At 39.4% G+C, this 11,802-nt stretch overlaps 1 long non-coding RNA gene across 2 annotated transcripts; it reads left to right on the top strand.

Moving 5' to 3' along the window:
• The first annotated feature begins 9,476 nt into the window (after positions 1 to 9,476).
• On the top strand, positions 9,477 to 11,001 carry LOC142260549 (uncharacterized). 2 transcript variants are annotated; one of them, XR_012728669.1, is made up of 4 exons: positions 9,477 to 9,564; positions 10,018 to 10,078; positions 10,176 to 10,321; positions 10,862 to 11,001. It is a non-coding gene; the product is annotated as an uncharacterized LOC142260549 (long non-coding RNA). The 2 variants fall into 2 exon arrangements; XR_012728670.1 differs by lacking the exon at positions 10,862 to 11,001 and adding an exon at positions 10,440 to 10,491.
• Positions 11,002 to 11,802: the final 801 nt, after the last annotated feature.

Below are 11,802 nucleotides of genomic sequence, written 5' to 3' on the forward strand. Positions count from 1 at the left end.
GAACAAGGAACAACATCTATAAACAACCATTAACAATTTTTGGTTTTAGGATGACCTCTCCATGGTGAACGATTTTCACCACTTTGAAGGATGTTTAAGGTCGCTGGTAAATGTTACACGCTGCAATACCGTTAATGACGCCAGATGTGCGTCACTAACGACGTGACCCCGACGATAAAACATTTACGATATCGTAGCGTGTAAAGACCCCTTTATTCTTTTCTGACAGTTTTGACTCTTGGTGGTTTTTTTATTCATTAGCATTGGGGGCTGTGAATAGCGCACACATCTTTTTCTTTTTTGTTGTTTTTTAGCAACATAAACTATGCCGGAGCCCTCCTGTGGGTGTGTGTTTATTCGATTCATTACAGCTGATGAGAGGGCTGTGACCGCATCTTTAGCAATGTTTTTGACAGCCGTCTTCACATGAGGCTTTACTATTTCCAGTCCTCTTCTGAATAATGGTACGGCTCTTCTAAAAAGGCCTCTTAAAATTCCGTCAAGACCGGCACCATACATGTACTCATCACCGCGAAAAACCTGTAATCCATGACCCGATTGCGCTATGTAATATCTGGCATAGATGGTGGGGTCACCATATACCCTCTGAGACACCCTTTTTCTGTGTCAACACCTCCGCGGTCTGAGATGCAATCGAACAATACTTTTTTCGTACTTGAATTTAACAGGGGTGCCCTGATCTGATAATATAGAGATTGTCACAGAATCAAAATGTTGTTTTCAAAGGGGTACATAATCGGGTCTTGTGTACTGAATGGTGACAATTTCACTGCTCTTACCAGCTACCTCAACAGTTCTCAGAAGTTGCACATAGCTGTCACCTACAAGCTGATGTTGAATTATATCTGTGTACACGTATAATGTATAAAATCCGTCTTTTATATTTGCATATGACTTCTTCTGTTCCAGACGTGTGTAATCTACAGAGGCCTCAATAAAGGGTTGTAGGCCTAAAATACGTGATAGTTTCGGGCCTGGAGCAAATTGTATTGTTGCTGGGTCTGACATGGCAACACTTCTCTTTACCTCATCGTATCAAAGTTTAAAACCATCGGGTGCCACCTTCAAAATATCAATACACTCATTAATGGCTCTTATGAAATCAGTAATGTTTGAATAAAATCCTGATTTCAAATAAAATTCTTTAGCTATATCACCGTGGCGTGCTATAAAGAAATTTCCGTCATTCTGCTCAAACGTATACCATGTATGCGGATATTGAATCTCGGTGAGCGCAACTTCAAAGGGACCAGAAAGCTGTACAGGTTTTGCCAATTTGATGGTATAATTTGATATCGTGTTTTCGGGGTACATTTTAGAAGAAGCATTACACTGTAGTGTTTATATATAATGAGCCCTCCTCCATGATTTATACGTCCGTCAGCTGGTCTTCTGTAATCCAACTGTTAAATGTTGTTGTTAGGCCAGCCATTTCACTAGAAAATACGTTGACCTGCTAATGTTTTTTTTCTTAAAATCTTTTCAATTTTGTAGATGCGATGCTCATCCAAAAGTATTTTTTTATTTCTTCTTTATAAAATGAACCACTGATTTCTTCTCCGTTTAGATCAGCAATTTTATAGAGGGGTTTTTTAAATTTGGTGTTGATGGCCGTAATAACAAATATTTCATCCGTGTACGTTTGTTCATACCCCTTAATGAAGATACCTTTATATCATGACACTCTCACATGACCACCGATTTTTAAAGACGGTTTAATAGGCTTAGCACTGACACTAGAAGCGTAAATATTTTTCAAGATTTGTAGTGAGTTACGCTTTGTCACATCAACAGGTCTACATCGAATTGTAGTATGATAGCTATGATTATAGCTATACACCAGATCAGGTAAAATTTCAATATACCGAAGGCCCGATTCACACGTCAGTGAAAAACACTGATGTTCTTCACTGACGTGTAAAACACGCACACGTTCCTCCATGTTCCGTGATTCACGGCACACGTGGGTTGTCCATGTGCAATCCGTGATTGCATATGGACATTACTCAACTGCCTTCGCTCCTGCTGTCCATGGTGCTGAACTCATCGGCTCTCCAGCGTCCGCCCACCGCTCTCAGCAGCTACTTCCTGGTCAGCTATTCCTGCTCTCATGAATATTCATGAGCCAGGCAGGAGCTGCCGAGAGCGGAGGCTGCACAGCGAATCACAGGCAAGGTAAGTTGAAAATATTTAATATGTCCATGATTTTCTGGTACGTGTTTCACGGATCACACACGGATCACACCATAGTGTGGTTCCTGGGTCATCAGTGATACCAGAAAAAAATGGACTTGTCTCCGTGCAGAATCACGGCTACGGGTGTACGCTGCACGGAGACACATTCAGTGAAAAATCACTGATGTGTGAGCAGACCCATTGATTATAATGGGTCTGCGTATGTCAGTGATTCTGGTACATATAAAAAAAAAGCACATACGTACCAGAATCACTGACGTGTGAAGGGGGCCTAAAGGTGTTATGTTTCGTGAGATAGCGCCACATTCGTGTTTTTAATGTACGATTAAATCGCTCTACCAAGGCTGCTTTTCCAATATTGCTTGTCAAAAATTAATGAATTTTATATATTTTACATACACATTTCAGGGCGCTATTCATAAATTCTTTGCCACGATCCATCTGTAATTTCTTTGGTATGCATTGATCATTTTCAAATATTATTTCGAGGGATCTTGCAACAGTTGTTCCGTTCTTGTTTGGTAAGGCCACGCAAATTTTGATAAGATATCTATAACTGTAAGAATATATCTTATACCATCATTTTCACGGGAATAATCAATCATGCTGACAAAGTCAGCCTGCCACTGTGTATAAATATCTCTCACAATAATCTTATTTGTTAAAAATCTTTTTCTCACTGGTTTGTGTAAAGTATATGCATCTTGATTATTCAGCCAATTAAGCACCTCTGTCTTTTTAATACGTTGATTGCGTGCTACACGGAATAGATTTTCAGCACCGCCACAGGAACCAACATTTTTAGGGTCGAAATACTGTTTTTGTAATATTTTTTCACAATGCCGAGACTCCATGACTGAATAAATAAAAGTTATGTGATGCGAATCAAGACCCGAATGTCTCTATCAGAAATTCAGCAGTATAAATGATATTAAAAGTGTGTTCTAATATAAATATTCCTTGAAAAATATATTTTCTTTTATTGACTTTAATATTTTATTAACTTTGATATCTCATTATTGCTCTTTGTTAGCATTTCATTACCATTTTATATCTTTTTATAGACTACCAATATCTTTTTATTAAGTTTGGATAGTGTGAGCTAGCGTAATTGGGCGTTACAGAGGTAGCATGGGCTGTTCGTATGGGCTTATACAGAGGTGTGTGCTCTGCTGGAAGATGTATATACAGTATATATACAGCCTTAGGCTATGTACCCACGGGGGAAAGTGTCCTGTGGTTATTTCCGCAGGAGCTCCCAGAAAACCACAGCACAACTTTGTCTGTTTCAATGCATCGGTTTATTTGCGGAATGTCCTGCGGATATCCTGCGGGCATTCTGCATTGAGGATACAGTACCATGACTTCAACACTGCATCCTCAATGCAGAACAAGTGCTGCAGTGATCGGGGGAGTTCATACTTACCTCCATCATACAGCACTTCTCTCCGGCATCTGTCAGCGTCTCTACACTGTGCAGGAGAAGGTGGGTGGGCCTGAACTATCTCTGGCTGTCACATGACCGGCGCTCGTGCAGGCCCCGCCCACCTCCTCCTTCCTGCTCATGGATCCACCGCGCTTCAGCCTCCTGTGCACCGAGGGAAAGCCGGGTGTCTGCTATCAAGGCATGTAAGTATGGGACCATCTGCAGGTAAATCCGCAGGAATAATTGACATGCTGTTATGTGCGGCTGCGGGATATCCGCAACATATTCCGCAGTCGCACATTCCGCAACGTGGACACAGACACTCCCCATGTCCCATAGGATAAGATGGAGAGTGTCTGTACATGCTAAAACCTGCGGATTTATCTGGAAAATCCAGATAAAGCCGCAGGTTTTCCGTGGCAAAATCCACAGAAGCAAGCTCCCGTGGGCACATGGCCCTAAAGTAGCACTAGCCAAACTACCTTGCAGAAGAACACTAGCTGACAAGACAAAGGTTAAACCATCAGACCTAAAAAGTGAGTATTAACTTATCTAACTTTTAGCGCCTAATATTGTAACCATTTGTCCTTATTAAGCCTATATAGTTGCGACATTAATTCCAGCGATGTTTAATGTAACAGTATTTATATTACCTGTTATCCCACTATTTTGTAAAGATTGTTGTCTTGATTTTTATATTTTAACATGTGTGTCATTGTATGTTTTTATCCACTCCAGTCTTCCCTTTTTCTTTTCTCTCTGCTGGATATCCTACAACTATTTTGTTGGGAGTTGCCCTGAGTAACTAACACATGTGTGTCTGATTGTATGAAGCGGAGAGTTTGGACAAAGGGAAGCTGAATGCATTTGCTACCAGAACATGAGTAAGACATAACGTCGAAACGCGTTGTTCTGTTGGTCATCCGACTTATGCCTCTTCTTGCTGGACTTTTTATGATTAATTTACTCTAATAAAATGCACTTTTAATTCTCCCTCCTGGCGCTGGATATACTCCTTTTTTCTCTTCCATATTGATTGGTTGCCAAACCATTTCCTTGCGCAGGAGTTGGATTATTTCAGCAAGGCAGCACGGTGAGCTGGACTTTCTTTTTCTATTGACTCAAATCGGCTTTACTCCGGTGCTCCCGACTGCAGTATAATTTACCATAGGATTGGTTTCTACTTCTTTTTGGCATGTCGGAACCGAATGTGGATTTCCCTATGGATAAGGATGATTACTCGCAAAGACTTTCGAAGGTGGCACAAATATTTAATATGTCTGGAAACATGACGGAGAATTTACCTGCTTCAGAACAGGATTCATTTCAAGAACATATGTTGGACTTAGAACGTAATTTGGTGAAAGAGCTCAAGACCTGGTGGGATTCAACCTCATTAAAGACTTACATCGATAAAGGTATGATACCCAGAGGTTTACGATTAAAGAAATTTCCCACCAGTAAATATAACACTGAATTTATTACAAGCTGGAACACCATTCTGAGTGATTGTGCCATTAAACTGATGCACTTAATTATTAAACAGGAGGAATTGGAACTTGTTCAAAATAAATCCAATATTGTGAACATACAGGACTCCCTCAAAAAATTTAATCGGTTGGATGATTTTAAAAAATCCTATGACAAAATTCAATCCAAATTGTCTAAATTGGAGGGCAACATCATGGATATCAAAAAGAAAAAATTTATGAGGGACTCCAATGACTATGCCAAGAATGAGGTTTATACTTGGAACTACAAACCGAGATCTATTATAAGAAGGAGACGTCAATCTACCTTTAATAGAGTCAACTTTGATAATTCTGACTCTACTGGGGATGTATCCCTAGCCTCCACTTCTGATGGAGCTACAGATCTATACTACACCTCACTAGATGCATCAGGTATCACCACTCGTTCTAAACAGTACAAGTCCAACTATCCAACACAAGTCCCCTATAAGAACAAGTCAAAAAACGGACAAGACGAGCGGGCAGGAAACATCAGAATTTATTCTGCCCACAATCAAAATCAGAGATATTAACTATTCCTGTCTGGAATCTGTCCAGCTATGTCCTGTCTGGAGAACAGATATCATTGCTGAGTAAGGGGCTGGGATTTGCTCCCAATATCAACTTTAACATTTTCCAGACTATATTGGACTTAAATAAATTTGCTCGTAATGTTACGCTTAAATGCCTTTTTTTGATGCTAACAAAGAGAATTCTTCACTACAGGACAATGTTGAGACAGACATCTCTTAAGGTGGTGTCACACACAGCGACAACGACGTCGCTGCTACGTCACCATTTTCTGTGACGTTGCAGCGACGTCCCGTCGCTGTCGCTGTGTGTGACATCCAGCAACGAGCTGGCCCCTGCTGTGAGGTCGCCGCTCGTTGCTGAATGTCCAGCTTCATTTTTTGGTCGTCGCTCTCCCGCTGTGACGCACAGATCGCTGTGTGTGACAGCGAGAGAGCGACGAAATGAAGCGAGCAGGGAGCAGGAGCCGGCATCTGGCAGCTGCAGTAAGCTGTAACCAAGGTAAACATCGGGTAACCAAGGTGGTTACCCGATATTTACCTTCGTTACCAGCCTCCGCCGCTCTCACGCTGCTCTCTGCACATGTAGCTGCAGTACACATCATGTAATTAACCCGATGTGTACTGTAGTTAGGATAGCAGGGAGCCAGCGCTCAGTGTGCGCGGCTCCCTGCTCTCTGCACATGTTTCAGAACAGCGACGCGTGTCGTTATGATCGCTGCTTCGGCTGCTGTGTTTGACAGCTAAGCAGCGATCATAACAGCGACTTACAAGGTCGCTGCTACGTCACAGAAAATGGTGACGTAACAGCGACGTCGTTGTCGCTGTCGTTTAGTGTGACCCCAGCTTTACAGTAAGGACTATCTCATTCCGGGAACAAAAAGCATTAATGGATCTGAGACTCCTTTCTATTAACCCTGATATCACACCAACGAATTCTATGAGTTCCATTCACCCTGTGCTCTCCAATCGGGAATATTATCCGGTTCAGTCACGACCGGCTATATTGGATATATTTCAGGAGCTTGTTGTAACTGAACTGGTAGAATTGAAAGAGACAATGGTTCCCCCTAAAGATAATCTGACCCATAAGGAAAGATTGGCCTTGAATGAAATAAAAAATAACTCTGATCTCACAATTAGGGAGGCAGATAAAGGGGGGGCCATTGTCTTAATGAATTCTGGTCTGTATAAGAAATTGATCTTACAGGATTTACAGGATGTGGATACATATATTGAATTGGATAGAGATCCCACCAGACACTTTAATAATTTATTGTTGAAAAATTTGGAAGAAGGTGTGTGTGTGGGAGCTATCAATGATAAAACGAAGGATTTCTTATTCAATAGGAATCCCGTTATACCAATTTACCACTGTCTTCCGAAAGTCCACAAAAATGTATTCCCCCCCCTCCTCTACGCCCAATAGTTTCAGTTCACTGGGGGAAAACTTGGGGGGATGGATTGATCAGTTTCTACAACCCCTTATTTTGGAGATACCAGGTTTCATTAGGGACACCAAGGAAGTGGTAAAAGCTTTAGATTGTTACAATTGGAAACCCTTCTATAGTTGGCTCTCCTGTGATGTGGTATCTTTATACCCATCTATACCTCACAATGTGGCACTACGTTGCTTATCCTAGCACTTAGATAAATTTAGTGATTATGACATCTGCTTAAAGGATTTTTTGATCTCATCAATTGATTTTATGTTAAAATATAATTATTTTTCCTTTGATAAAAAGTTTTATCTACAGTGCAGAGGAGTCAGCATGGGGGCTCGCTTCTCCCCCTCGCTTGCAAATATTGTCATGGCGAGGTGGGAGAAAGATTTCCTCTATGCTGACAATAATTCATTTTCAAAATATTTGCAATGGTATGGCAGATATCTAGATGATCTGCTTATGATCTGGTCAGGTCCTCAGGACATTATACAGCAATTTGTCTCATATATGAATAATAATGACTTTAATCTAAAGTTTACGTTCCATAATCATCCAAAGATTATGAATTTTTTAGACATCACATTATCCATAAATTCTTTGGATTTAGTCACAATCACGCCATACCGCAAACCTACAGCTACAAATTCTATATTAACGGCAGATTCCTGCCATAGTCTGCATACCAAAAATAATATCCCAGTAGGAGAGCTTATCCGTACAAAACGCAACTGTTCCCAGTCTAGTGACTACATTAGGGAAGAAAGTCAGATCTGTGATAGATTATCTAACAGAGGGTATCGCCCCTGGGTTTTAAATAGAGCTAAACAAATAGTGGGTGAAATTAATAGGAAAGACCTACTGTATAAGAATAAACTATCTTATAAAAAGAGAACCAACAACAATATTGTTTTTTCCACCAATTACAGTAACCAATATGCTGCCATCACACATATCGTGAAAAAATATTTACCGATATTGAATGATGATCCAGTATTGAAACAAGTGATACAGGGCAATGTTGTTTGTGTCGCAAAACGAGCCCCAACACTTACGAATATACTTTCACCAAGTTTATTTGTGAGTGATGATGGACACACAGAGAGATCCTCCTGGATCACTTTGAAGGGATTTTACAAATGTGGTGCAACCAGGTGCAAAACTTGTAATTTTGCACAAAAAGGAAAAACTTTCCACTCTATTGTGAATCAAAAAACATTTTCTATAGGCTCTTTAATCAATTGCAACTCTACCTTTGTTGTATATCTGATCACGTGTAGTATATGCAAGGTACAATATACTGGTTGCACGACGAGTCCCCTTAAGGTTAGGATCAGGAGGCATCTCTCAGATGTCACTAAACAAAATGCGATCGCAATTTCTGCAGTATCAAAACACTTTGCATCTGTTCACAGGGGTGATGTTAGCGGCTTTCAATTTATGGGTGTAGAACAGGTTCATAGACCAGTCCAGGGTGGAGATCACAGAAGGAAACTCCTCAACAGGGAATCCTTCTGGATCTTCACCCTGGGCACCAGACACCATAATGGCCTAAATAATCGTCAGGATTTAATTCTACAATATTAACCATGCGGGTATTTTTTTAATTGAATTTTTTCAAATAATTCCTTTTTAGTCCGTATGGTTTCCTGATGGTCCCGTTATTTAATTAATGCATAGGATGATTGTCCTCACACAATGGAATTGTAGATGTATTTATGTTTCCAGAGGTTATAGATTTATCTATTCTGGATCATTTTTATAACAAATTTTTATTCTATGTGATTCATATGCATTTGACTTGTGTTCTGTCTCTGACTTATATTTATGGAGAACTTTATAATGACATTTATACATGTTATTCTATTTAATCTTAATTCTTGGATTGTACTATTGACATGTTCTCTATTGATTTAATATTTATATGTCTATTGCCTAAATATAAAATGGCTATTTATTATATGTCCTATGTGTAGAATTAAGGAGTACATATACATCCTGTTCTCCCACTATTTTGTAAAGATTGTTGTCTTGATTTTTATATTTTAACATGTGTGTCATTGTATGTTTTTATCCACTCCAGTCTTCCCTTTTTCTTTTCTCTCTACTGGATATCCTACAACTATTTTGTTGGGAGTTGCCCTGAGTAACTAACACATGTGTGTCTGATTGTAGGAAGCGGAGAGTTTGAACAAAGGGAAGCTGAATGCATTTGCTACGAGAACATGAGTAAGACATAACGTCGAAACGCGTTGTTCTGTTGGTCATGCGACTTATGCCTCTTCTTGCTGGACTTTTTATGATTTATTTACTCTAATAAAATGGACTTTTAATTCTCCCTCCTGGCGCTGGATATACTCCTTTTTTCTCTTCCATATTGATTGGTTGTCAAACCATTTCCTTGCGCAGGAGTTGGATTATTTCAGCAAGGCAGCACGGTGAGCTGGACTTTCTTTTTCTATAGTATTTATATTTATAACAGTAGTAGTTGTAATTCGTAGCACGTAAAATGTAGTTTATTTATAATTTAGTCATATATTCAATATATTAGTTAATAATTGTTCTCATTTAATTTGCACAATTGTTTATACTGTCTGAGGGTGTTTGTGTTCTCCTACATTATTTAATTATCATCCCATAGTATGGTTTCTAGTGATTTGATGTTTGGTGTGTTTAACATTACACTAGTTATGTAATTGGCAATAATTTAGATGATGTAGAACAACATTTGGATCTATTTAATCTATCCAACTGTCTAATATATTGCATAGGTACAACGTCAACATTATAGATATATGAATGTTTATTATATAGCATATAAAGTCTATTTGTCCTTTGGTATAGATTTGCATGAAATACTATGGAAAATTCACACAGGCTTAATATTTTAGATGGAAGTTCAATATTTTATGGATGAATTTGATGATAGCCTTCCCAATGCCCAACAATTTGGTATGTATTATTCTGAATAGAACTGTAAATGTTACATCATCCTGGTTGAAAAATTGCATAGTATACTACTTTTATATGCATCTCTTTCTTGTTTAAGATGACACTTTATGGACTGCAGTGCTTCCGATGTATTTTTACGTGCTATGAGTGATGATGTTGGTGCTGATGCGGGTGCAGCGGTGGTAACTGATGCTAATACTAGTCTGTGAGCAAGCGGGACTAATTTACAGCAGACTATGTGCGGTAAGCTGCATACATAGCTATATATTTATATATGTGTGGTGGAGTAAATACTAATTCATTATGTATCTGTCGGGTTTGCTTTGAATATTATTTTTATATTATTTCTTCCTTTCTTAAGATGACTTTATGGATTTTGATCTTGACCCTCTGTTATTAAGCGCTATGGAGTGTGATGCTAGTAACATGACGGTGGCAGGGGCACGGGCTGGTGCTAATTCTAGTGCTGCTACAAGCAATATTAATTTACTACAGGCTATCGCTGGTAAGTTGTATGTATATATGTATGTATGCATGTATGTGTATATATATATATACATACATACATACATACATACATACATACATAGTACATTTTATACAGATGTTTTGCATCCGGACTACGGGACTGGCACCCATCAGACTCCTACACCAGCTAAAAAACGTGGCACGCCACTACACCTGATCCCGGCGAATAGAAAAAGTAATGAGTACTCAGTAATGGTCGTGGGCAAAAGAAATGAATTTTTGCCACAGACTAATGGTTATATATTTTATTCATAGACCATAAACTGATGTGGAAGAAAAGCTTATTTTCAAAAGAAAATGCACCCACCTCCCCTAGGAAAGCAAGTATTCCCACAACAGCAGCCGCTGCTGCAGCAACTAATATGGTGACATCAACTATCACTTCACCGCCTCACAGCTGTAAGTATGTATTTAGATATTTGTATACAGTCTTTATACATGCAATCTTCACATTGTTTCACATATTTCTGACACAACTATAACTTTTCTTTTAGCTACACACGCTGTCCAGAAAAAAACAGCTAGTGCGGTTCTACAACCACTAGCGGAGCGTGATGCTAACAGTACTACAGTGCGAGTCGAAGTACACGCGACTAACAGGAGTGTGTGAACACATCCTCTATCACCGCTTTGTGTGGAAGGACAAGAAGGAAGCGCTGTGCCAGCCAAACTTTGTGAAAAGACATGTCCAATACCGATGCCCCGTAAATTCGAGCAACGCTTAATCAAGACCGCAACAACACCATTACCCACAATAACACAGAGCACAACCACGATTGACCTGACACAAGCAGAATGTGTTGCGCCAACAACACAGAGCATACCAACAACTCGCAAGACTCAAGCGGATCGGGAAGCACTCGATAGAGAAATCGACCAGTTAGCTGATGGTAAGACTGTGCGTCATGATTTTAATATTGTGAAGCCCTTGAAGAGGCGACGTTCAGGACATAGTAAAAGTAAAAAACAAAAACTAACGTACGTTGAATACAGAAACGTACGTTGCCAGATTTTTTTCTGTGATACCTATGATAGGTTATTATCAGCACCCCCAACACGTGAAAATGTTGCCGAGCTATAAGCTTTCACATAGCAGTATGGAGATGTACCATCTGATGATTCAAATAAATCGATGTGACTAAAAATTGTTGGATATGGAATGCATAAATTGCCTAAAATTACGGTTACATAGGTCT

This window comes from Anomaloglossus baeobatrachus, unplaced genomic scaffold, assembly GCF_048569485.1.
Source record: "Anomaloglossus baeobatrachus isolate aAnoBae1 unplaced genomic scaffold, aAnoBae1.hap1 Scaffold_130, whole genome shotgun sequence".
Taxonomy (NCBI): domain Eukaryota; kingdom Metazoa; phylum Chordata; class Amphibia; order Anura; family Aromobatidae; genus Anomaloglossus; species Anomaloglossus baeobatrachus.